Below are 25434 nucleotides of genomic sequence, written 5' to 3'. Positions count from 1 at the left end.
TGTCCCCATGTTGGCAGAAAAGTTTTTTTTTCTGTGTACCCCGGGGGGGTTTTTCTGATGGGTGTCATCAGCCACGGCTCCAGTGCATAACCTGCATCCCCCACTAGGTGTCTGTGTGGGATGTCCCCATTGGCAAATGTCTGGTACAGCTGCATCACATGCCAGATGTGGGAATCATGGTAGCTCCCAGGGCAGCCAGCACACACATTCATTATTATGCCCTGGGCATCACACATAACCTGGCAGTTGTAGGCTCTACCCCGCTCACCGGCTGGTGCTTTGATGCGTATGTGCGTGCAGTCTATTGCACCCACTACCTCAGGGTATTCTGCTATTTGCTGGAAGAGATGCATATTGCTGGCCAATACCTCACGGGCATTGGGGAAATATACATGATCACCGACATGTGCTGACATGGCATCCAGGAACTGGTGCAGTACCCTGGAGGCTGATGCCTGTGATATCCCCATCATATCACCAGTTGGTCTCTGGAAGGTACCTGTTGCTAGTATTCTTAGGCCAACACATACCTTGGTTTCCACTGAGATGGGTTCCCCTCTGTTGGTTCTGTGTGTGAGGCGTGGCCTGCACAGCTCCACTATTTGCTGCAGGAGCTCTCTGTCCACTCTATAGCGCTCTACTATCTCCAGCTCATGTAACCCATGGTAGGTGACCCTGGGCCTGTACACTCTTCTCCATCTCCTCACTGTGGGTTGTCTGGCACCATCTGCATTGTCACCACCCTCAGCAAGTCGTCTATGTCTCATTATGACAGCTATGGCAGCCCCTAACATTTCTGCTCTGAGTTCAGCTTTTTCAGTTTCACTTCTAATAGCTTACTCCTGTCTTGCAGTGTCTCTTGAGAGAAACATCTTGCACTGCTGTTTGTAGAGTTTTAAGTGCTTGGCTGAGCTACTATTCTGCCTGTGTAATTGCCTGCTTCTAATTGTTTTCACCTGCTAGCTCCAGCAGTATTCCCTGCTAGCTTCCTACTAATTCTGTTGCTTCCTTTTTCCTTTCTGTTTCCTCAGGGGGGAGCAGCGTGCATACTAGCAGAAACACAATCACAGTGGCTTACACACGCGCACACATGCTTACACGGTTCAGAATCTGCTTATTTGGGTTAAAACGTGCACACACCCACGCAAACAGTGTTAAACATCTCCCAACATGCTCCCACATGCTCAGTCAGCCTTACATGCGCGCACACTGTCTTACTCGCACTTCATGGCGCGCACACATGCGCATGCACACCCAGCAAGAAACTTTGGTGTAGGCAATAGTGTACACCTTCCATTTCTTGGCTTTCCCATGCTTATATTGTGGCACTCCTCTTTCCATGATATGTGTCTGACATCTGTCATGTAACTCTGAACTCCAATGAACTGCATTTCTTTCTGCCATTCCGCCCTGTGATGTCACCTATCTCCTACTGTATTCTTCCCCCTTATGTATCTCTTACACTACTCAGAATGTGCTCATTTGCTATGTGACAGTGGAATTCAATATCCTAACACTCATTTGCATCAGATTGCCTACTAATGCTTAGTTACATCTCTTAGACTCAGCTTCCCCCCTTAGCAACCACTAAACTTTGGCCATGTTGTTTTTGGTCTGCTGGTCCCTGTATTGTAAATCCATGTATTGCATAAAACCCACATTTATGGGTTTATAACCTTCATTTTTATGTTTTTATATAGCGCAGCTTGTTTGCGCAGGGCTGCGCTGCGTTTAAACACCGGCGATCGCCGAAAAACAAAATTATTTATTTCTCATATTTGCATGGGGGTACCTTGCCAATGGCCACATATTTGGCCATTGGCCTGCTGCCTGACACATATGCACCCTTTATTTGGAGCTGACATTGCTCCATTGTGTTTTTTGCAGAAACGTACTCAGTTGTCAACTGAGTACATTTCTGCAGCTAAAACGGCTCTTACATGGGCTGCTTTGGGCTTCCTGGATCGCTAATCAACCTCATTTGCATGCTATTCAGCTGCAAGTGAGGTGATTAGCTTATCCACGCCCACTCCGTGTAAGAGACGTTTTAGCTGGTCTCTTACACAGACTTTGGGCTGTTCCTGGATCGCGAAGGCTGCATGGAGTCTTACACTACTCTTAGACTCCGTGCAAGCCTTCGTGAATCCTGCCCTTTAAGTTCTTTAATAAAGAATTCAAACTTTTATTGAAATTAATCATACAGGTAACACCTCAGAGATTTTTGTATGGGATTCTTTAAAAGCATACTTTTTTAGCAAAATTACAAGTTGGTATGCACAAAAAAGGAAACAATGGGACAAATAATTGATAGATTTACAGGAGAAAAATGATATAGGTTAAAATTAGATAGTCAAAAATTAAATAATAACTTAAAAGAAATAAATAGCTTAAACAGTAAATATTTAGAAATTTTCCAACGTAAAACTATGATGAACTTAGAAAAGATAAAAATAAATAATTCCATAAATCCTAAATCCATGCATAAATTGGCTACTAGAACAAAAATGATTGTTAAATCTAACCACATCAAAAATTATACTCCTCTAGTAGTAAAAAGAATGTTACTGAAATAGAAGATATTCTGGATGTTTTCAGATCTCATTTTAATAAGATTAATCAACAAAAACAACAACTGATACAGAAGATCTAATTAGACATTTATAAAAATATATATACTGAAAATATACTGTCAGAGGATAAAATAAAAATAACTGACAAGCTTATATCAATGTCTGAACTTCAAATTCAAGTTAATAAACTAAAACCCAATAATGTACATGCGAATGACAGTATAACTGAAATATAAAAATGATGATTAAGGATGCTTTGAGCGTTTTACTAAAGGTACTTATGAAGATATCACCATCCTGGAAATACATCCTAATATCCCCAATTTTAAAACCTGACAAGGACTAAATACAGTTTTCTTCATATAGACCAATTTCATTATTAAATGTAGGCTATAAAATATTCATGACAATATATGCCTATAGAATAAAACAATTTCTTCCAGTGTTGATAAACAATGATCAGACTCGGTTAATAATGAACAGGAACACCTATGATAATATCAAGTGAATGCTATCAATAATTGATTATACTAATAATTCAAAAAATAACTGACTTTGGTTAGTCTGGATATTGATAGTGCATTTGATTTATTGGGAGGACTTACTATTAGTACTGGAGGAATGTAATTTTTCAAACAATTTCTTACAATTAATCAAACTTCTCTATGAAAACTCCTTTGCATACATTAAAATAGGCTCATATACTTCCCAATTAATCATGATTTCTAAAGGTACTAAACAGGGTTGGTCCTTTGACCCCATTACTTTTTGATTTTGTCATGGAACCCTTGCAACTTATATAAGATCAAATAAAACATCAAATGCATACTAATAAATAATGATTTAATACCCAAAACACAATTCTTTCCAGATAACATCCTCTTAACTTTGACTAATTGCAACTATTCTTTGATTGCAGTATTCCAAGCAATAAGAAAAATTCCAGAAGATATCTGGACTCATTTATAATGAGAGTAAGACTAAAATACTACCTGTTAATTATAATATTAATAAAATAGATAAGAAACTATATAAATACATTGTGAAAGATGGTAATATCACTTACTTAAAGATAATCTTGTCTAATAATATTAAAAAAATAACAGCCTTTAATTATAATAATAACTTAAATTCCGTGAAACAAACTCTTAAGAAATGGAATACATTTTTCACAATGGAAGAGAGATTCTCCTTAATTAAAATGATTATCCTTCCTAAATTCTATATATAATGCAATTTTTATCCCTCCTACCCTCTCAAAATATAAAAGAGTATAATTCTTTGTTCCTGAGATTTTTTATAGTTTCCTAAGAAGCCTAAATTGGCTTTAAACCATAAAATTAGAGACTGGAGATCAGGTGGTATTGACCTTCCAGATTTAGTATTATACTCCTTACCATCAATGATTAAGACAATAATGTCTTGGTTAAATAATTATAATGCCAAATGGAAAGATATTCAGGGAGGTATTTGATGCAAATCCAATAGTTTAACTAAATCATATCATAGTAAAATAGCTGCTAATACATTTAATTGGTTAGTAAAAGACTAATTTAAAGAAAAAATAATAAACAAACCGGTTAACTCTTATTATATTAATACAATAATGATATCATTTAAAATTTTAATTTTCAGGAACCTTGAATATAAAGCATGGATTTTCTTTGTATTTCCAATTGCCTATACTCAAAATAGTGTTAATACATTTAATTTAACAAGAATGACTACATTTAAAGACAAAAAACTATTATACTAGTATCAATTACTAGACAATCGGAAGTTACAAAATATTGACCATATCATTAATAAGTTTGAGTTAGGCAAAGACGTGTGGTTAGAAATTCAAAACTGTCGACAATTACTTGAATATAAGATTATTCTAATGCAACCAATAGTTAGAAATTCTTTTCCCATATTCTTTGATTTACTCATTTTTCTAATGCACCAGAATATAATTGGAATGGGACTTCTATCTAAAATACATAAGGTACTTAAGAAATCAACAGTATTTCACAGAGAAAGCTATTTGGATTATTTGAGACTTGTTAATAATGATTTCCCAAATGAAGATGATAAAAAATTTATACTCCAATCTTCAAAACAAACAATAAAGGCATAGGATGCTGGAGAAGTAAACTAAATGTTTAAGCTGAATGGCAGCATATATTTTATGACTATATAAAACTTAAAACATATTGGGATAATATGAATTCTCTCCTACTGTCTCTTTTTAATGATAAATTTATGCTGATCTAGTCTTTTATTTTATTTAATACACCTATTCCCACCTGTGTCATGAAAATAAAATGCTCCCTTTTATGGAGTATCTTAACATTAGCAAGAAAAGTCATAGCCAAGAACTTGAAGAATCAGATTGCTCCTACTATGAAAGACTTTGTACACTTGACAACTGAAGTTTATAATCTTGAACTTATTATGATCAAGACAAGAATATCTAGAATCACCTCTTCATATACTATATGGTTAAAATTCAAAGAACTGCTAGATAAGCAGACTAATAATTAACTAACAACTACTCTTATCATATTTCTTTTTCTGTTTAAAAAGCTTTGTTTTATAGTGGACAGCATTGCAAATAATTATTTTAGTTGTTTATTATTTTTCTTTTAGATGTGTATATTTGTTTTATAATATTTCTATTATCATATATTAATAGGTTCGTAGGTTCATAGGTAGATACTTAGCTATCTGCCCTAGGGCATTTATAAGCCTAGCCAGAGTGTATTTGGCTTCCACCTCCTTATTAGTTTAGCCTACTGTGCCTCTTTAAAGTAGGTCACAGAAGGTACCCTTTTAAGATTAGTTTACTGTGCCTCTGTCTAGCAGGGACATAGAAGAGATCCCAAGGGTGAATTTGCGATTTCCCATCCACGTGTCCAGATTTCGCTTGAAGAGGGTCAGCAAGGGGCTATGTCTAACATGAATTGGGATTCTATTCCAGAGTGAGGGGAGCCTCTGGGAAATTAATCTGTCCCTCCAGCATGTCCTATTTATTTTTGTGCTGAGGTTTAGGTTCCTGGAGCATGTAGCTCTAAGGGACTTGGATTTTTTGAGGTGGAGCATGTCCATTAATTCTGGGTTTGACATGGCTTTGTAGGTCAGGCATAGGTCACCTCTGAGTAGGCGGTAAGCAACTGAGTAGAGCTGGAGTTTCTTTAGTCGAGCTGCATAGGACATCTGTTTGTAGCCCATGATCCTCTTGGTGAGGTACTTTTGGGGTCTCTCCAGTTGCTGCAGGTATCGGGTAAGGTACATCCCAAAAGGGGCATTGTATTCAATTATGGGCCTGATGAGTGACGAGTAGAGGGGCACAATGACCTCTCTTGATCTAGATGCGAACCCTTTTGTGATAAGGTGGGCTATATAGAAGGTCTTTCTAACCACTTTGGCAACGTGATTTTCAAAGGAGAGATTACTATCTACGTTGGTCCCCAAATCTCTAATTACTTCTTCCGTACTTAATGGATTACCACCTATGTGGTAATTTGTGGGCACCTTGTTTTTCCCAAAGGGGATGACTATGCACTTTGTAGCATTTAGCTTGAGGGAGTGGCTCTAGCACCAAGCATCCATCTCTGTGAGACCCTTTTGGAGGATGCTTGTGTCAGCTGGAGATTGAATTATGGCCCCCAGTTTGCAGTCATCTGCGTACTTTGTCAGCCATAATCCCCCCGTGTTAGCCTGAACCTCAGAGAAGTATATACCGTACAAGAGAGGTCCCAGAACTGTTTGTTTTAATTTAGTTTAATTAGTTTAATTAGTTTAGTTTAATTTAGTTTGTTGTTGTAATGTTTTTTTTGTTAAAAATTTCAATAAAATCAATTGAGAAAAAATGCTGAATATATGCAAGACTAGCATTCATAATGGTATTCTGTTCTGTTTTTTCCACAGCTGCCATGGACCAGGAGGCCAGTGTAAGAACCTATGTGGCTAGATTGATGAGGATGAGACAGGCATGCAGTATGTATGCCACAGATGAGTAGTGTTATTGTAGCATTAACAGTTAAAGATAGGTTTTTGGTATTTTATAGCATTGTATCAAATTGAGCATGCATATCTCAACTGTAAAAGCAAGTATGCATGCATTAGTCTGTAGCACAAACCAAGAGTAAATATTAGATTATAGTCAGAGGTTTTGGGTTCAAAGACCACACTTCCCAACTATACAATACTGTTAATTCTTCAATTATGCGTAACTTAAAGGTTTAAAGTAAAAGTTGTATACCAGTTAAAAGTTGTATACCAGTGACACACATGCCCTGCTGTAAACTGTAATCTGTATATCTGGAACTTGCATATGTGCAATATATACACATGTTAAGGAGTACTTGCTGCAATCTGTAGTATAGTGTGCATCTGGTAGGAGCTGGTAGTCTTAAAAAAATTGTCTGTTAGGAGGTAGTAGTCTTAAAAGTAAAGGTTAAGATAACAAAGTCAAATAATTGTATTAATGCTTTGCATGTCACTTATGAAGGTACTAATCGTATCTCTTTTTCTCTCCCTCCAACCCTTATCTCTTTTTTTATTTTTCTTTGATTTTATTTTTTTATTTTTTGTTGTATTTTATTATGTGTCATCAAAATGTGTCCATGTCTTCCATGTGTACCACATCACTAAATGCTCCACAGCACAACGGGTTTGGTCTGGCCCACAGGATCCACCTGCCCACCCTCCACCAGCTCCAGCACCATTGCTCTGCACATCTGGGAGCCAAGCTGGCAGCACCATCTCTGCTGCCCCTGTACTACCTGCCCCCCTAAGGTAGTCCTGCCCCGGATGCCAGTACTGTGGTAAGGAGCAGTAGTGGAGATGGGAGTTTGTCACCTGCACCAAGATGCCAGGAATGGTGCATAGGGTTGTGCACCACACTGTTGGTGTATGCCTATGCCAGCCAGAGAGGCTTCTCTCCTTCATTTTATGCAGTAGTAGGAAGAGGTGAAGGAGACACCAAGTACTCCAGTCAGTGGTGGAGTGAGATGACAGTGATAGTCCAGTGGTTGAGGACTCAATTCGCACTGTCACCCAGCTTGACAACCATTGGTTCTGGATATCCCCACCCTCACCCCAATCATTGTGTCCCCAAACATTTTGTGTCGATCACTGTCCCTGTCTTTTGTCTTGCTTGTCTTGTCGCACAAAAAAATATTGTCTCATACATAGCTCTCCATTTCTCACATGTGTCTTCTTGACACACTTGATTTGGTCCAATTGGCTATACAACATGATTGTGAGTGGTTGCCCTTTTCTCTGGAGGTGACAGTCCAAATTCAGTTAATATTTTGCACATATGTTCACTTTACACTGTTAAAGAAATGGATAGCTATGGTTCTTTCCTACTTCCCTCCTGCACATTCTTGCCTTGCTTTCTCTTTGTTCTTCCCCTACTTGCTCCCCATTTCACCACTGTCCTATCTTCCCCATTTTTTTTAATGCATTATTGTGTGATGGTGTGCATCCACAGTGGTGCAGTGGTTAGCATTGCTGCCTCACAGCAAGAGGTTCTCCGGTTCGATCCTCGGCTGGGGTGCTTTCTGTGCGGAGTCTGCATGTCCTCCCTGTGGTCACGTGGGATTCCTCTGGGTGCTCCGGTTTCCTCCCACATCCCAAAGACATGCTGCAGGTGGATTGGACACTCTAAATTGGCCCTAGGTGTGCGTGTGAGTGTGCCTTCTGTGGAAGGTTGGGTGCCAGGCTGGCAACTCGACACCGTAAAACTCCACTGCCATTCAATGTGCGGACAAGGTGATCCGCTGTGGCGACCCCTAACCGGGAAAAAGCCGAAAGAAGAAGAAGAAGATTGTGTGATGGTGTGCATCCCACTCCAACACACAACAATGGTAAAATAAAAGTAGTTAAAACTATTACATACTGCTGTTTTCATACACAGTACTATCTGCCCCAAAAAGGAATTTATTACTGCACTAACACATGCTGCCACATAGTCAGTTAAGTAACAGGTGTATTCAAGAGATTCAGTACTAACTTTCAGACTTTGTTATTCCCCCTGCTTGCTCCCCATTTCAGCCCTTTCCTATCTACTCCATTTTAATAGCTTTAATCTGATAAAAAATAGAATCACACAAAAGACATATAAGTGGTAGAAAAAGCAGTGGATATCTTCATGTTTTGGACCCCGTGTTTGTATAGAGGTGCACATTGTGCACCAATACAAAGAGACAGTAAGCGGCAGAAAAATTCTGTGGTTATCTCTGCTGAATGCTGCTTAACCTCCACTGCACTATGCAAACACACAGCAACACATCTTGTATAAACAATTCATGTCATTGCATTATCACTCTGTAATGAAAACTATTTTAAAGTATTACATACACCTGTATTCAAACCCAGTACCTTCTGCCCCCACCCAAAAAATGTATCAGTGCATTAACAATTGCTGTCACACAGTCACTTAAGCAGAAGGGGAATTTCATAGACTTGATACTGTCAGGCTTTAGCAATGTGGCTCGCATTTGCATACTGGTTACCTACATGCACACATGTATCTCTCATACGTATGCACTTTGCTAACCATTTTGCAAATCTTGTGCTCACTCTGCTATGGAAATGTACATATTATTCTGTATTACTGCTAACTGTCCATTTCCTGTTTATGACATAAAATTACATGTGAAAACATTACAAACTGAAGGACCTATGTAACAGTATGTCATATATTTACAATATATCCATGTACTTGCACCTCCCCAAGTACTGCAACCCTGGGGTCTCAGTACTTTTTCCACACATATATCAACCACACTACAAAATGTAATATCAAATGTTGTGTGCAACACAATGTACATCAAAGTGGTGACATGCAGAGCTACAACTATTGACCCATATGCTTAATAAGCCTTTTTTGCAAGGCTAATGCAGGAATCAGCATGGACCAGAGATAAGGGATAACAGGACATAACATCTATGTTGAGTTATCCAAGGCCTTTGACACTATTTCCCATTCATGTCATAGTGAAGATCTCCCATCTAGGAATTAGGCCATACAATACTAGATGGATAGCCAACTGGCTCAATAACAGAACACACATTACCAATGTTGGGGACTGCACCTCTGCCACTAGCCTACTCACCAGTGGAATACCAAAGGCATCTGTGCTGGGCCCTCAACTGTTTGGAAAATACTTCCCTGAAACACAGGCAACTGTAGATGGCTTGTGGTGTACCAAGTTTGCAGATGACTGTTCACTGGATGCACTCATATAAAGTCCCCCAGTGATGGTAACATATTACAAAAGGGGCTGACAGAGGCTAATGATTGGTGCCAAATTCATGGACTGAACCTTAAAGTAAACATTGACTTATTCTTCCCTTTGTCAATTACATACCCCTGCTAATTGTGATATACATAGCACCCCTCTATGCTTAAACACATTGTTTTGAGACTTGGGAACACATGTTGATAGTAATCTACACTTTCATCAGTATGTGGCCATAGTGGTGACACACACAATCTGCTTTGTGCACATCATAAATATGGACATCACATCCAACACCAGAGTAGTCTTACCTCTGCTGTATTCCACCCTTATCACACAAATGGAGTACAATGCTCACATCTCTCTGTGTCTCACCAGAAACCTGCAGCATTTGGAGAATCAAAGGCCTCCAAACATGACATACATGGAAAGACTGGCATGCCTTTAACTGTACTTGATATCATGCAGGCTGCTGAGAGGTGACCTACAGCTGCCCTGAAGAGCAGTCTCAGACTCTGATATTCTGGAAATGATGGACATCTGCAATTCAAATGGGACAAGAATAATTTGCCCCAGGGTTCTCAGCCTAGCCTGTCACATAAACAGAACATGCTGGGGACACAGATTTATCCCACAACAATTCACACTCCTCTGTAATAGGCTCCCACTGCATGTGAAGCAGTGGTCCTCAATGAGATTGTTCAAGCGCAAACTTGAGTACTGGTTGGGTGATTGTAAAGTCACCTCTGGGTTGGCATCTATGTCGCTCATGGACAGGGCCAGTTACTCACAAGCTCACTCTGCTAAACCTGACCATCCAACCATGCTCAATAAGGGTACTTGCATTTTTACACAGCTAGGCTTCTAAACACACTATGAACCTTTGAAGCTATGTGCCTATGCAGGCTTCCCAATCTGTTATCCCCCACATGGCCTGCTGATGTCATCTACTATAAGTTCACCTGCACTCTTGTATAAATTAGACTTGTGTCATGGTACTTGTGTAAAGTTTTATAGTCTGTGTACTTAGACAATTAGGGGTTCCCTTCCCACTGCAATTTGATGTATGTGTCTGGACAGCACAGCAGAAGTTACTACTCCAATGCCATGGATTGCTAGCATTTTGATACTTGCACATGCCTACACATCCCTTTCATGCAGGCCTTGTTTCTCACATGGCCTACTGATGTCATCTACTTTAGGTTCACCTGTAGTCTTTCAAAAGTCATACTTGTGCTGTGAGGTTTAAGTAAAGTTCTGTGCTCTGTATTCTATATAATTACATCGATAGGGGTTCTGTTCTCACTGCCGTCAAATGGGTGGGTTTGTGTCTAGACAGAAAATCAGAAATGTGTATCCCACAGTTACTACTCCAATGGCATGGACTGATAGCATTTTGATACTTGCAGATGCCTACAAATCCATGTCATAGGGCCCACCCAACATCTTGTCTCCCACATGGCCTGCTGATGTCATCTAGTATAAGTTTACCTGCAGTTGTGTAAAAGTCAGATTTGTACTGTGATACTTGCATAAAGTTCTGTACTCTGTAGTCTGTGTAATTAGATATGTACAGGTTTTATTCTCACTGCAGTCAACTGTGTGTGTGTGTGTGTGTGTGTGTGTGTGTGTGTGTGTGTGTGTGTGTGTGTGTGTGTGTATATGAGCTGTTGCTTGGCATTATAGAGACAATTTTACACCAGCATGTAGGACACTGTTATATTCTCCTCAACAGACACTGCTGATGTCATCAGCTATATCTCATTTTTGGATATGCAGTACTCCCACCAGGGCAGGGTCAGGGACTGACCTGGAGGCCCGGCAGAAGTAACCACATCCTATACAATAAAGACTACAGTGACATGGTCTTTAATCTATCCACACACATGATATCATGGTTTGAAGGCCCTGTGTTATAGGTTCATAGGTTCATAGGTTGGTACTAGGTTATTGGCCCTAGGGCCTATACAAGCCTAGCCATAACAATTCTCTGGCTATTTCTTCCCACAATATTTACTTCCTTGGACGCCTGTCCAGGAGGGTGACTGATGTTATCCCTGGGGTGAATTTCCTATCTTCCATCCTATCGTCAAGGTTCCTTTTGAAGAGGGCCAAAGAGGCGCTCTGCTTAACATGTATGGGCAGCCTATTCCAGAGTCAGGGGAGTCTCTGGGTCAGGAACCTATCCCTCTAGCATGTTTTGTTCATTGTGATGGCAAGGTTTAGATCCTTGGAGCATGTAGCTTTGAGGGATTGGGATTTCTTTAAGTGTAGCATGTCCAACAGCTCTGGGTTTGACATGGCCTTGTATGTTAAGCAGAGATTGCCTCTGAGTAGACGATATGCAACAGAGTATATCTGGAGTTTTTTTATATGGTCAGCATAGGGCATCTGCTTTAGGCCTGTGATTTTTTTAGTGAGGTATTTCTGCAGCCTTTCCAGTTGTTGCAGATGTCTTGAGAGGTACATACCAAATGGGGCATTGTATTCTATAATGGGTCTCATGAGGGATGAGAACAGTGGGACAATGACCTCCTTTTTTCTAGACGAAAAGCCCTTAGTGATGAGGTGTGCCACATATCTTGCTGAGAAAGCCCTGTGTTGTCTTTGGCTGCTACAAGTGTCTAGTATGGTACATGTAACAAAGAACATTATACTCTATTAGTGTTGTAATAATGTTTGACTACAGTGCTGTCATACAATCCTATGATCTCAATATGATGATGTAACTTATGATGCACACAACATAGGCTTTCAATAGCAGTGTGGACACTTGGTGGTCAATGTTCAGATTGCTATCTACATATGTTCCCAGTGCTTGAATCACTGGGTTTCTGCATAACAGGACTGTTGGCTATGCTATGATTAACATGGAACTCTACTTTTCAGAGAGACAACATTACAAGCACACATTTCTGCATTTATTTTTACAATGTGTGCCTTTGTCACCATTCCGTTGTGTGTGTTAGTGCCTCCTGCACTATGTTATCACCATTGGTAGACTCAAAGATTGCATATAATATACAAGAATCAGCAAACCTGGTAAGCCAAAGGCCATATACTTTGTCCTGAACTGTCAAGAAATACAGTTCAAACTATGAAGGGCCAAGCACAAATCCCTGTGGTTTGCCAATGGTAACAGCTCTACTAGTAGTGGTTGATTCACCAAATTCCACACAATGTGTTCTGTCAGTGAGGCAATTGGTTACCCATCCACTGATGTAAGGTTTAATCCCCAGCTTGGGGGTTTTCTCAATGGTATCTGCATGAGTGATTGTGCCAAAACCCTAGGCCAGATCATGATAGGCAGTATGCACTGTCTTACCTTTATCCAGGTCTGTCACATGGAATCAATGAGCTGTGACACCATCACAGATCACCTCTGGCTTGACTCAGCACATACACCTTCCTGATATGGTTGAATACACCATTCAACACACCCTCCACATGGCCTATGTTCCCATAAAACAGTGTACATCAACATGCATCCACTTGAGTTGGGAGTTCAGCACCTGATGCATGCATTTATGGAGACATCCTGATGCTTGACTATAAGGTAGACCAACATGTCATCATGGACCTCTTCTACATGTACACTAGTAATATTCCAGGTGTGTGAAACAGACTTGTGTGAGATCTGTGTGAGTTGTTAATACATAATACATCAGGTCTGTTACATCTGATAGATGTCCTGAAAGAGGTCATTGAGGGCATGCATGATGACAACAGTATCACCTTGTGGAACTTGAACAGGTCAAGATATTTGGCACAAATTCACACTGAGGTACTCAATTAACACTGTCATATATGTCCATAAACAGCTGTATCACCATCACTATGGTGAAATGTGTGACATGACATATATCTCAGGTCCAGTGATCAGGTCAGAACATCTGAGGTATCTGTTAGATCCTTTCGTGCCCAGTAGTTAAGTGATGGACATTATAGATGACATACATATGATGTGTCCAAACAGCTGCCTGAAGGATCACAGCTTGTGGGCAATCATTGACTCTAACTGTGATAGTACTATAATACAGGCAGCATCAACACATACCAAAAACTGCTGCCACATCCATGCCAGCATCCGCATTGACAAGAAACATGGAGGGATTTGTTGAATCAGGAAACAGACACACCACTCAAGTATAATGTGGACATCACAGCCTATAATCAGACCATTAGGTATCTGACCCATGTCCTGGGGTAGAGAATAAGTGGTACATCCACTAGCATGTGGTCACAGTGCTGACTACTCCCTTGGATGTAACTCAACTACCGGGTATGTGAAGGACATGCACATCAGAGGCCATAATAATTTCATGGTTCCCAGCCTTCATCAGACCATTAACTGAGTACAATGCACTTGCCCTCATGTACCTCCCTACTCATCTTCCAGTGATGTGTAACTGAAGTGTACCACCTTTCTCACAGTACACTGTCACACAGCTTATTCGCTATACCTGGGTATTATTTCTGGGGAATATTCATGACTGTCTGATGATGCAGAACAACAATGAAGTTGTTACATCAGATGTATGTATGCGACCTATTCTGCTTATGCACAGGTGTTTGACAACATTAATGTCATGTATCTCTTATGTTACAGTGTGGATTTTGCCATATATATATACATGAGTCTACTTCATATAAATGAAATCCCATTTACTCGACTTTCATAACATTGAACAGAGAACACCAAAAGTACAAAACACAGACTGCTCGGAACACTGACTTTTAACTAATGATAAGTAACCCATTGGCCAACTCGACAAACTGAAATCGAAACAAAGAAAACACACCGATGTGGGGGGCTTTGCCCCCAACACTCCCCATAACTAAATATACTAACTCCAGGATTGCACTACCCTGGAGGTCGGGGCAAAATTCAACATGCTGACCAAGCAGTTACTTACCTTTAGTTACATGTCGGTGTTCTGAGTGGTCGGTGTTTTGAACATTCTGTGTTTTCAGCTCAATGTTATGAAAGTCGGGTAAGTGGGATTTTGTTTATATGAAGGGGACCCATGTGTATTTATATATATATATATATATATATATATATATATATATATATATATATATATATATATATATATATATATATATATATATATATATATATATATATATATATATATATATATATATATATATACACACACACACACACACACACACACGTTCTTATACTCCTTGACCACACCCATTCCTCTCAACAGCAACTTAAATCACACCACATAATTTCAGTAATGTTATCTCTCAGCTCTCATCACCCCTTCCTCCCACCCACCTACTTAAACACCTCCCACCCTCTCCTCCTACAACTCTCTAACATCTCCTTTACTCTTCCAATCCACTCACACAAATACACCTTCACTTCCTAGAATTTACCCTTACACACACCACTTCACATCCCACCTCTCCCCCTGACATCTTTTATAACTCCTCCCCTACATACCACACATCCTTCCAACTCCAACAGTAAATAAAAAAGTCCCAACCACATAACTCTCCTTACCCAGTCACTATAACTGTAAGTTATGCATTATGACACTGCAAGGCATTACTATCCTTGCCATTCTCTCATTTCTTGCACACACTACCACTTATTACACATACCTGTCAAACTAAACACCCCACCATGTCACTTCTTCCTCTATTACCCTAAACTCCCATCCTTCAATTCTCTTATTTACCCAACTATCTATAGTCCATTCATATCTCAGTTTATTCCCTCCTACACCATACCAAAACACTACTATTCTAAACCCTCCGTGACATATAACAAATGCATGATCACAACAATTCATTTCCAACATATTAGCTAAGTTATCCCTCAGCAGAGATAGTCATCTCAACCCTGGACCCCCCATCTTCTATTTCTGCCTCTGCCACCCAGTACTGACATACCCCATTAGCCACAAGAAAACCCACTGATCTACTTTTTCTAAACATTAATATAAGAAGCATTAGAAACAAAGTCCACAATCTTCACACCACTCTCTCCCATTATACCCCAGACATCATTTTCTTAACTGAAACCTGGCTAAAGCCCGAAATCACAAATAAATGAAATCTTTCCACCAGTATACAATATTTTACATAATGATGGGAAAAATAAAAAAGGTGGTGGTGTTGCCTTATTGTTTAAAAATGAGCTTAAGGTTGAAACTCTTAAGCTTCCTATCCCTTTCTCAACAAACCTGAAATAATAAAATGTGAAAAGTCTGGCAGATCAGGTTCCAACAAGCACAAAATCCAAGTCTGAAGACGTTTACACTCTTTTAAATGAAAGCGCGTACATCTTTTATATTTTTTCTACATTAAAAAGATTTGTTTTACATCATTGTGCTTTGGATTTTGTGATTGTTGGAGCCTGATCTCCCAGACTTTTCACATAAACCCGAAACAATACTCACCAGACTAAAAATCAATGCCAGACAATTTATCAGTATTGTAGGCTGCTACATCCCACCAGTAACAATATACTTACTCTACAGAATTTACTTAGTTGGACCACATTTTCCTTCTCACATGAAACACTCATCATGGGAGACAGTAACATAGACTGGAGAACATGTTCCTCGAATAATCCCACTAACCACATAAGCCTGCATGGATTTACTCAAGTCATCCACTCACCAACTAAAACTGATAAATCCTACAAGTGGGAATCTATTCTAGACTGGTTTCTCAGAAATAAACCAACCCCCTCATACCAAACTGGTTGTCTACCAGACACCCTGAGTGACAATCATCCAACCTATTTACTAAAATGTCATACCTATCAAACCAAACCAAATAACTACCGCCTGATAAGAAACAAAACCAACTTTAATTTTAACCAATTTATTTCTACTTTAAAAACTTGTTTATGGCAGCCACTTAAAATGCTCCATCTTAATGATGCTGTCCAATATTTCAACTGTGTATTCTTAAATATCCTTAACTCTTATACCCTTGCCAGAACAATATATGTCAAATCTAAATACACACCCTGGCTCACCAAAGAAACCAGGTCCTTAATGAAGCTACAACATAAAACTTGGACTAACTGGCATAAAACAGGCTCTCCTGCTCTCAAAATATCATACCTAGAACTCAGAAACAAAGTAAAAAAACAGGTCAAACTAGATAAAACAAACTACTATCATAACTTACAGAACAAACACCTAAACAGCCCCCAAAATTTCTGATATAAAAACATTTTTTCACCTGGTAAAACTAACACACCTCCACCAAACACAACAAACAGTAATGAAAACATAGCCACTCAATTTAATAAGTATTTCACAGAATCAATTCTTGCCTTAACCAACACCCAACCTTCTTCAACCCCTGCCTTAACCAACACCCAACTTTCTTCCACCCCGGCTATAACATGGAAGGCAAACAATAACAGTTGCTTCTCTATTCAACCTGTACCTATGGCATTAATTAAAAAAACTACTAAAAAAGTTAAGACCTACTACTCTGGCAGCAGATAAGTTAGATGAATTTAATTTCTAAAAATAGCTACAGAAGCTATAGCCTATTCTGTAACAATTCTTATAAACCAATCTATAGCTAAATGTTTAGTCCCAGATATCTGGAAAATTTCTTACATAACCATACTCCATAAAGTGGGACATCAAAAGAAATATCAAATTATCACCCCATTGCAATCCTCTCTACTCTATCTAAAGTTCTAGAAAGGTGTATCCATAGACAAATCATGGACCATCTAAATACCCACAAACGTCTTACTAACACTCAACATGGGTTTCACCCCTCTCATAGCACCGCTAAAGACCTCTTGTCATTCACAGAAACTGTAAACAGATATAGAAACAGTAATAATTTTGTATCAGCTCTCTTTCTAGATCTCGCCAAGGCATTTGATATAGTAGCACATGATAAACTTATCAAGGTCACTCAGTCTCTCTGCATTCACCATTACTTGGTTTCAAAGTTATCTAAGTGGGAGACAACAGGCAGTACAGTGGCACTCTGACATTTCACCACTACTCCCATATCAGCAGGTGTTCCACAAAGTTCCATGCTGGGGCCACTACTTTTCATTATTTTTACCAATAACCTTCACACCTCTACACCTCATGCTACAGTCATACAATATGCAGATGATTCCACCCTGATCTGCACAGCCCCCTCCATCCAAGAACTTCACACCCTTACTCAGGCATCCTTTCTATCTGTACAATCCTAGTTATCTGCCAGTCAGCTGATTGTAAACCCCAGCAAAACTAAACTTCTTTTCACCCCTACTAGATTCACACCACCTTCTCAACCATTCAACATAGTATCCAAAAATAACACCACTATCTCACCTGTTACCCACACTAAGCTACTAGGCATTGAGATTGACTGTAACTTGAGATTCAACATTCACATTGCCCATACCATAACAAAAGTTCACAAAAAAATAGGTGTTCTACATAGGAACAAATCTTTCCTAACAAGAGCAACCAAGGAAACTATAGCCCACACACACCTGCTCTCTACATTCACTTACACCTCCCCAATTCTCACTAACTTAATAAAAGCAGATAACTCAAAACTTGAAACATGTTACAGTAAAATTCTTAGATTTGCTGCTGACTCTCCTTATAAGACCTACCACTGTACAGCTCTTAAACAACTTCAATGGCTAGAATTTCCCCATCTATTCCTGTATAACCAGCTAACACTATCCCATAAGATCCTATATCACCCAGACAAAACTCCTGCCCTAAGAAATGTACTCCAGCTATACACTGGGAATAGAGTACTACGATCCAATACAAACAGCTATTAGATGTCTCTAAGGCCAATAACTCTGCAGGTGAAGCCCTGTACTCTACCTATATGGCTAGAATATGGAATTCCCTGCCCTCTAACATCACTAGTAAATACTCAATAGCAGATTTCAAAACATCCTAAAAACATCACCTGGCTAATATTTGGCTGTGCTCCTGCTGCACTCCAGGGTAGTATAGCTTTGTGGATATAACCTCTATTATTCTACCCACTTTCTCATTCAGCAGTGTTTACCACATATGTCTGAATGTATACCTGACCTAAGAAAAAATATTATTAAATTTGTATTAATTTCATCTATTATATATTGTACAACTCTGCAGAATTGATTGTACAACTTTTCTGAATTATTTGCTCTGTTAAATGTGTCTCATTCATATGTAATATAATATACTGCTGCTACTCATATTATTTGTGGAGCATTTCTCCCCAGGCCACCACTGAAAAAAGAACTATTTGTCCAGTCGGACTTTCCTGGAAAACAAATGTAAAATAAATAAATAAATAAATAAATACATATACATATATATATATATATATATATATATATATATATATATATATATATATATATATATATATATATATATATATATATATATATATATATATATATATATATATATATATATATATATATATATATATATATATATATATATATATATATATATATATATATATATATATATATATATATATATATATGTATATATATAACTATATATATCTACCATGCACACAGGGCAGCTAGCCTGTATTGCCCATACTATAACATGCAGGTATAGCAGTGTCCCTATAATCACCTCCAGCAGATGTTAGAGTGTCAGGACAGTGTGCATGGTTACCCTCATAGATTGTGAATGTATCATAATAGTTGTTGAAGTGTGTGTGTGTGTGTGTAGATTTATCTCTTATCACTCTGCATCATATATGTTATTTCAGAGGCATGGGATTAGTGGTGGTATTATTCTGATATTGTCCATGATTGTGGTTGTTTACTGTAATGTTTTCCATGATCTTTTACCTGTAGCCACCTTGGTGGAGACCTCTGCTGAGAGTACACTCATATTCAGGCATATCGGTTTGCACAGCTTCACAATATGCACCCTACCCAACTGTATGCCAGATCCTTTGCAGGATGCCTATCTCACACAGACATCCTCCCCATTGTTATGTCACCTTGTGTGGCAGGCACAGACAACATATTTTTAATGTCCAGTCCTTACTGTACCAAGTAGATATGTACTTGGTGTTGCTGCTACAACCATCTTGCATTGTCATGCCCCCCTCTGCTGTACATGAGGGAGTTTCACCGGTTCATTCTCCCTGTGTTCATTCCTACAATTCATCTGTGTGTCTCTATTCAATACACACACTTAGCCTGGGTGATCATTTTGCATGGCAGTCCATGTCCTGTTACAGATCATTTACACAGCTTCAGTACACAGTGCCAGGAATGGGATATCACAATACTCTGCACTGTAGGTGCACTGTCCTGTTCTGTGTTTGGACTGTATACTTCACATTCATACCTCTCAACTGTCCAAATATTCCCAGGATGTCCAGATGTTTACCTTATCAAATAAGTGGCTTCCTGTGATATCACTGGGATGATGTCTGCACTGATGTGACTCAATATTAAATACATTTGAGTGCATACCTCTCAACTGTCCTGATTTGAGAAGAATGTCCAGATTTTGTCTCATGTTTGTGATCTTTTCCTCATTACATTTTTGTTTTCTGGCAAATCATTAGCATGTCATTGTGGAGTGAAGTCAGAAACTGATGACTGACATTTTTGTTTCAAACTTCATGCTCTTCAGGTAGTTCATGCCAGTATGCAACCTATTTATTCAACTTTCTAAGTTTGGAAGTGCAATATTAAATATCTGTCCCTAGATTTGGGCATTTGTCCCTATATCATGTATGCCTTTGTCCCCATATCTTGCTTAAAGGGGATGACAGGTATGTTTGTGTTTCATTCTACCACATGTCTATGCAACATCCATGGGAATTATGTCCCTATTTCTGGTTAAATTTCCCTGCATTATGTTGGCCTTTGTAGAGATATGTTGAAGCAGCAGATTCACAGCTACCTGTGAAGCCCCTGTGGTCATTGTAGCATTATACGCAAATCCACTGACCATAGGTGCTCTGTTTTACAAGGAATTGATATCTGCAGTCACTTACATGGTTTCCTGGCTGGTGCACAGCACCTCATTAATATACATTGTGTGCTGCTGCGTGCTAACATGTAAACTCCATGTAGGCTCTGCATAAACCCTAAAGGAGTTTATTGAATTCTGAGGTCAGTTTTATCTAGCTTCTAATAGACTGTTTACCTTCCTGTGTTTGCATTCTGTGTAATTTGTACAAGTAAAATGGAGTCTATGATTATTTCAGCTGTAAACCTAACTGTAAAATGAAGCTTTGCTTTCCAGGACTCCACTGAAAAGTGCCAATACCCTACCTGGACCATTGTGTTTAACATATGCAAATAAATAAATAAATATAATAAATAGTGATGACCCAGTATGATTTCCTATCATGACCACCCAGATTATTGCTGTCCTGCATTACCTCTGACACACGTTTCATGCAATTCCTTGTCAGTTTTACCGTTGTCAAGGAAATATGTGCCATATGTGTTGGGTCTTTGGTAACAGCTTAGTCTTCTGCATAATGAACTAATCCAGTTGTTGCTGCTCTCATTGACCCACGACAAGATGAGTACATCTGTGGGTATACATTAATCAGAATGTGTGTGTGTGTGTGTGTGTGTGTGTGTGTGTGTGTGTGTGTGTGTGTGTGTGTGTAAATTAAAAATATATTTGAAAGGACAGACATTCAAACATTGAATTCTGTTTTCAATATTTTTTTTGTTTTCATTTGATACATATTGACATTTTGCACATTTCTTACTTTATATTTGTATTATAATTACAGTAATACTAACGCAATGTTTTATTTGCAAAAACTATGAATCCAATATCCCAATCTTCCTTAACAAACTCAGCTATTACCTCATTGCTAACTACAGATCCTTATCAATGTCACTAAAGATCACAGAAATTATCTCAGCACAACTGAGGCATTTAATTCTGTTTTCAATATATTTTTGTTTTGTTTTCAACTGATACATATTGACAATTTGGACATTTTTTACTTAATACTTGCATTATAATTACAGTAATGTTCATGCAATGTTTTATTTGCAAAAATATTAATCCAGTGTCAAAATCATGCTTAACAAATCCAACTATTACTTCCTACTAGCTATAGTTCCCCATTAATGTCATCCAAACATCACAGAAAATTACCTAACACAACTGAGGCATTAAATATCAAGCCAAATACCTTCTTAGTTGGAGACTTCAATTACCCAAAAATTGATTGGTAGACTTACACCTCTTAAAACAGGTATGCTCAATACCTCCTAGACTTTATTAATACCAAAACTCTGGAGCAAATAGTAAAACTACCCCCTAAAGGCTCTAACATAATGTATCTTGTCCTTACCAACCTAGCTGGGGCTGGCATCCTTCCTGGGCCTACCTGGGCCTTTTATCATCCCTGGTGAAATTTGACCGAACATCAATCATCTTCTTTGTCATGTCTAGTGGTCCCCCCACCCCCACACACCAAATGAGACCATCTTTGGGATTTCTCCAGGGCAAACCTACTTCAGCTTGTACAATGTGCATGCAAAATTCTCAACAATCCGTTGCAAATGGACCCAGCTGAGAGTGCTGCCTTATTCACCTCTGACTTCTACCAAGACCTGAACAGTTGCATAGAAAAGTCAGTATCCATCCACACTAAATATAATGGTAGATTCAGGAATAGGCCTGAATTGTGCAACTCCCACATTAATTAAATGTGCAACAAAAGAAGGAAAATAATGAAACATTGCAAGAAATCCTCATCTCCATTTCAAGACTAAGGAACTTAAAAATACAATTAGAAAATGCAAATCAGAGTACGAACTTAAGGTTGCTACAGATTCCAAAGAAAATTACAAGTCTTTCTGCAGTTATGTCAGAAAATAAAGGGATAATGTCAATCATTGCAATTAGACCATCCATAATAATATCACTCATGCTGACTCCAAGGATATAGCCAATATATCACCAGTCAAATTTACTGTCAGCTTTACTCCTCCTACCAATATCATTGTCCCCTACTGACCCTGAGGCTTTTAGTTTTCCCTGAAATCACTTTGGATCAAGTCTTACAATCTTTATCAAAGACTAACAATAATACTTCCATGGGAAGAGACAATATGCTGCATTCTCATCAGTGTCAGGTATGCACTGTCTGACCCTCTACTTAACTTGTTCAATCTCAGCCTCACCACAGGGTTTGTTGTTGATGCTTGAAGAACACCCACTGTGACTCCCCTACACAAAGGTTGCCCTTCTAAAGATCTTGGTAATTACAGACCCATCAGTCTTACCAGCCTTATATACAAAGTCATAGAATGTATCATAACACAACTCATTTATGCAGGCATAGGCAACCCGTGGATCTAGATCCCAATCAGTTTGGTTTGGTGAAGGACAGGACCTGTCTCCTCAACCTAGTAAACGTCTTTAAAAAGCTTACAGGAGCTGTGGCAAGTGGTCATTTCTGTACACTGCTTATGTTGACCTTGCCAAGGCTTTTGACATTATCCCCCGTACTGATATCAGTGAAAAATTAAACAAGCTTAATGTAAATCCCTACATTGTCTACTGGGTTGGAAATTGGCTATCTGATAGATCTCAAGTTGGTATAGTTGCTGTTTTTCATTCTGAATCTAAAATTGTAGCTAGTGGGGTGCCATATGAATCAGTTCCAGGGCATCTCCTGTTTGGCATTTATTTTACAGACTTCCAAGCTAATTTCTTGTTAGTGTAGTTGGCCAAGTTTGCTGATATTGATGTTATCTGTTTTTCCACTGATACAAAACAGTTCTAGCAAGGGTCGGAATATACAGATACATGGTACACCAAAAATAGGCTCAAACTAAATGAAAAAAAGTGCAGCCTAGTAGTATAAGTCAATAAAGTTACTCTAACCTCATGTGTTATAAATGATACTGTTCTTCAGACAGATAACAGACCTAGGTACTTAGGAGGATAACGCTTTCTCATGTGATTATCACATTTCTGCTGTAGTCTGGGGATCCTTCTATCTGGTCCAGTTGATTTCCAAGGGAATACCTTCAAAGATGCAAAGAAATTATCCTACCACTGTACTTTTCCCTTATGAGACCCATCAGTGAATACAGTGCCCCTTTCCTATGTACAAATCCAAGCATATTGCTAAATTAGAATGCCCTCAAAGATTTCTAACTAAAAAAATTGCTCATCTTAAATTGTTCAGTGTCTCCAATTAGCACAACTCTCCTTTTACTTAGTAGCCAACAGGTTGTTCTGAGGTGATCTGTGTATTGCTTTTCAAGCTTTCAAGGCCCAGTCCTATTTGACCTATTTCTTTGCAAAACCAGTGGCTCTGCAAACACCTGCACTAAGGACCTAAATCTACACTAACAAATAAACAGGGCTTGTTTGAGAGATAGATTACGAACTCCAAGTATTCCTAGCCTATGGAGTAACTTACCTCTACAGGTAAAACAAGTTATTGCTTTAACTACCTTCAAGGCTAGTCCTGATGACTGGATGGATAGGTATACATTTACACCAGGGTTATTACATACAGCCTTGCTTGGTTTGAGAGGTGAACACTATAATGTGCTTGAAAAGGAACTGTTTAAAGGTGCATATAGCTAGGCATCATATGGTCTCTCATATTGCTTCCCTAGTATGTTCCTATGACTCCACAATCTTTATAAGAACCTCATGACATTTGCTACTCAGCTATGAAGAAGTACAGTTTACTGAATAAAAGCATCACTAGTGTGACTGCTTTATTTATTTTACATCTTTTTTGCCATTTTAAGTGGTATTTACTACAAACAAAGCATTTCAGTTATACGCTGTCTGCTACTTAAGGACTATTTTTGCCAGCATTGTGTTTGGCTGTAACAAAAAATAATTCTTATTTGAATCATGAAACATGTTTTTCAGGAAATGCACTGTAACAGGGCTAGATGTATTTACATTTCTGGTCCTTCCTTCCATTCACAATCCTTTCTTCCATTTTTGAACATGGGGTCTGAGTGTCACATCACATTTCTGATAACTGAAATGCATTCCAAATGCTTCACACTAACTTTACTTTCTCTCTCTTCCCTGTGTTGAATACAATATGCTATTCCATAATTTTGACAGGTATTCCTATCATTGCTCATGAAGGTCTGGCCATTGATGATGACACACTTTTCAGAAAAGACATAGGAGCACACAGAACATTTGTAACAGTCATACTGACTGACCAGGTTTTATACTCTAGGATGATAAGTACTGGAATGTGTTAAATGGTCTTAAAGGCATTTTTAAAATATATGTCAACTTGAGGGTTAAAAAAGTGGTATTCTTAAATCATTGCTCAGTAATTCAATTTGTGCTGCTCCAACATGCCAAGTTGCACTGCTCAGCAGTAATGCCAGTCAGATACATGCAGACTGTACCAGCACTGATTTGCCTTAGAAATTTGAATTTTTAGGAATAACTCAACCAAGCAGTTTAAATAGCTGCATGTGGGTATACTACCAGCTTGCATAGCTTTTTTATCTCATGCATTTAAGCCCTTCAATAAAAGAGAAGGCCAGGATTGTTGTAGACAGAGATTTATGTGTCCTGGGGACAATCACGCAAACACATGCACACATATATGCACGTGCGCGAGTACACACACACACACACACACACACACACACACAG

This window comes from Protopterus annectens, chromosome 3.part0 (assembly GCF_019279795.1).
Source record: "Protopterus annectens isolate FY-2018-M chromosome 3.part0, PAN1.0, whole genome shotgun sequence".
NCBI lineage: Eukaryota > Metazoa > Chordata > Ceratodontiformes > Protopteridae > Protopterus > Protopterus annectens.
The sequence above is the reverse complement of the archived record's forward strand: the minus strand, read 5'-3'. Positions refer to the sequence as shown.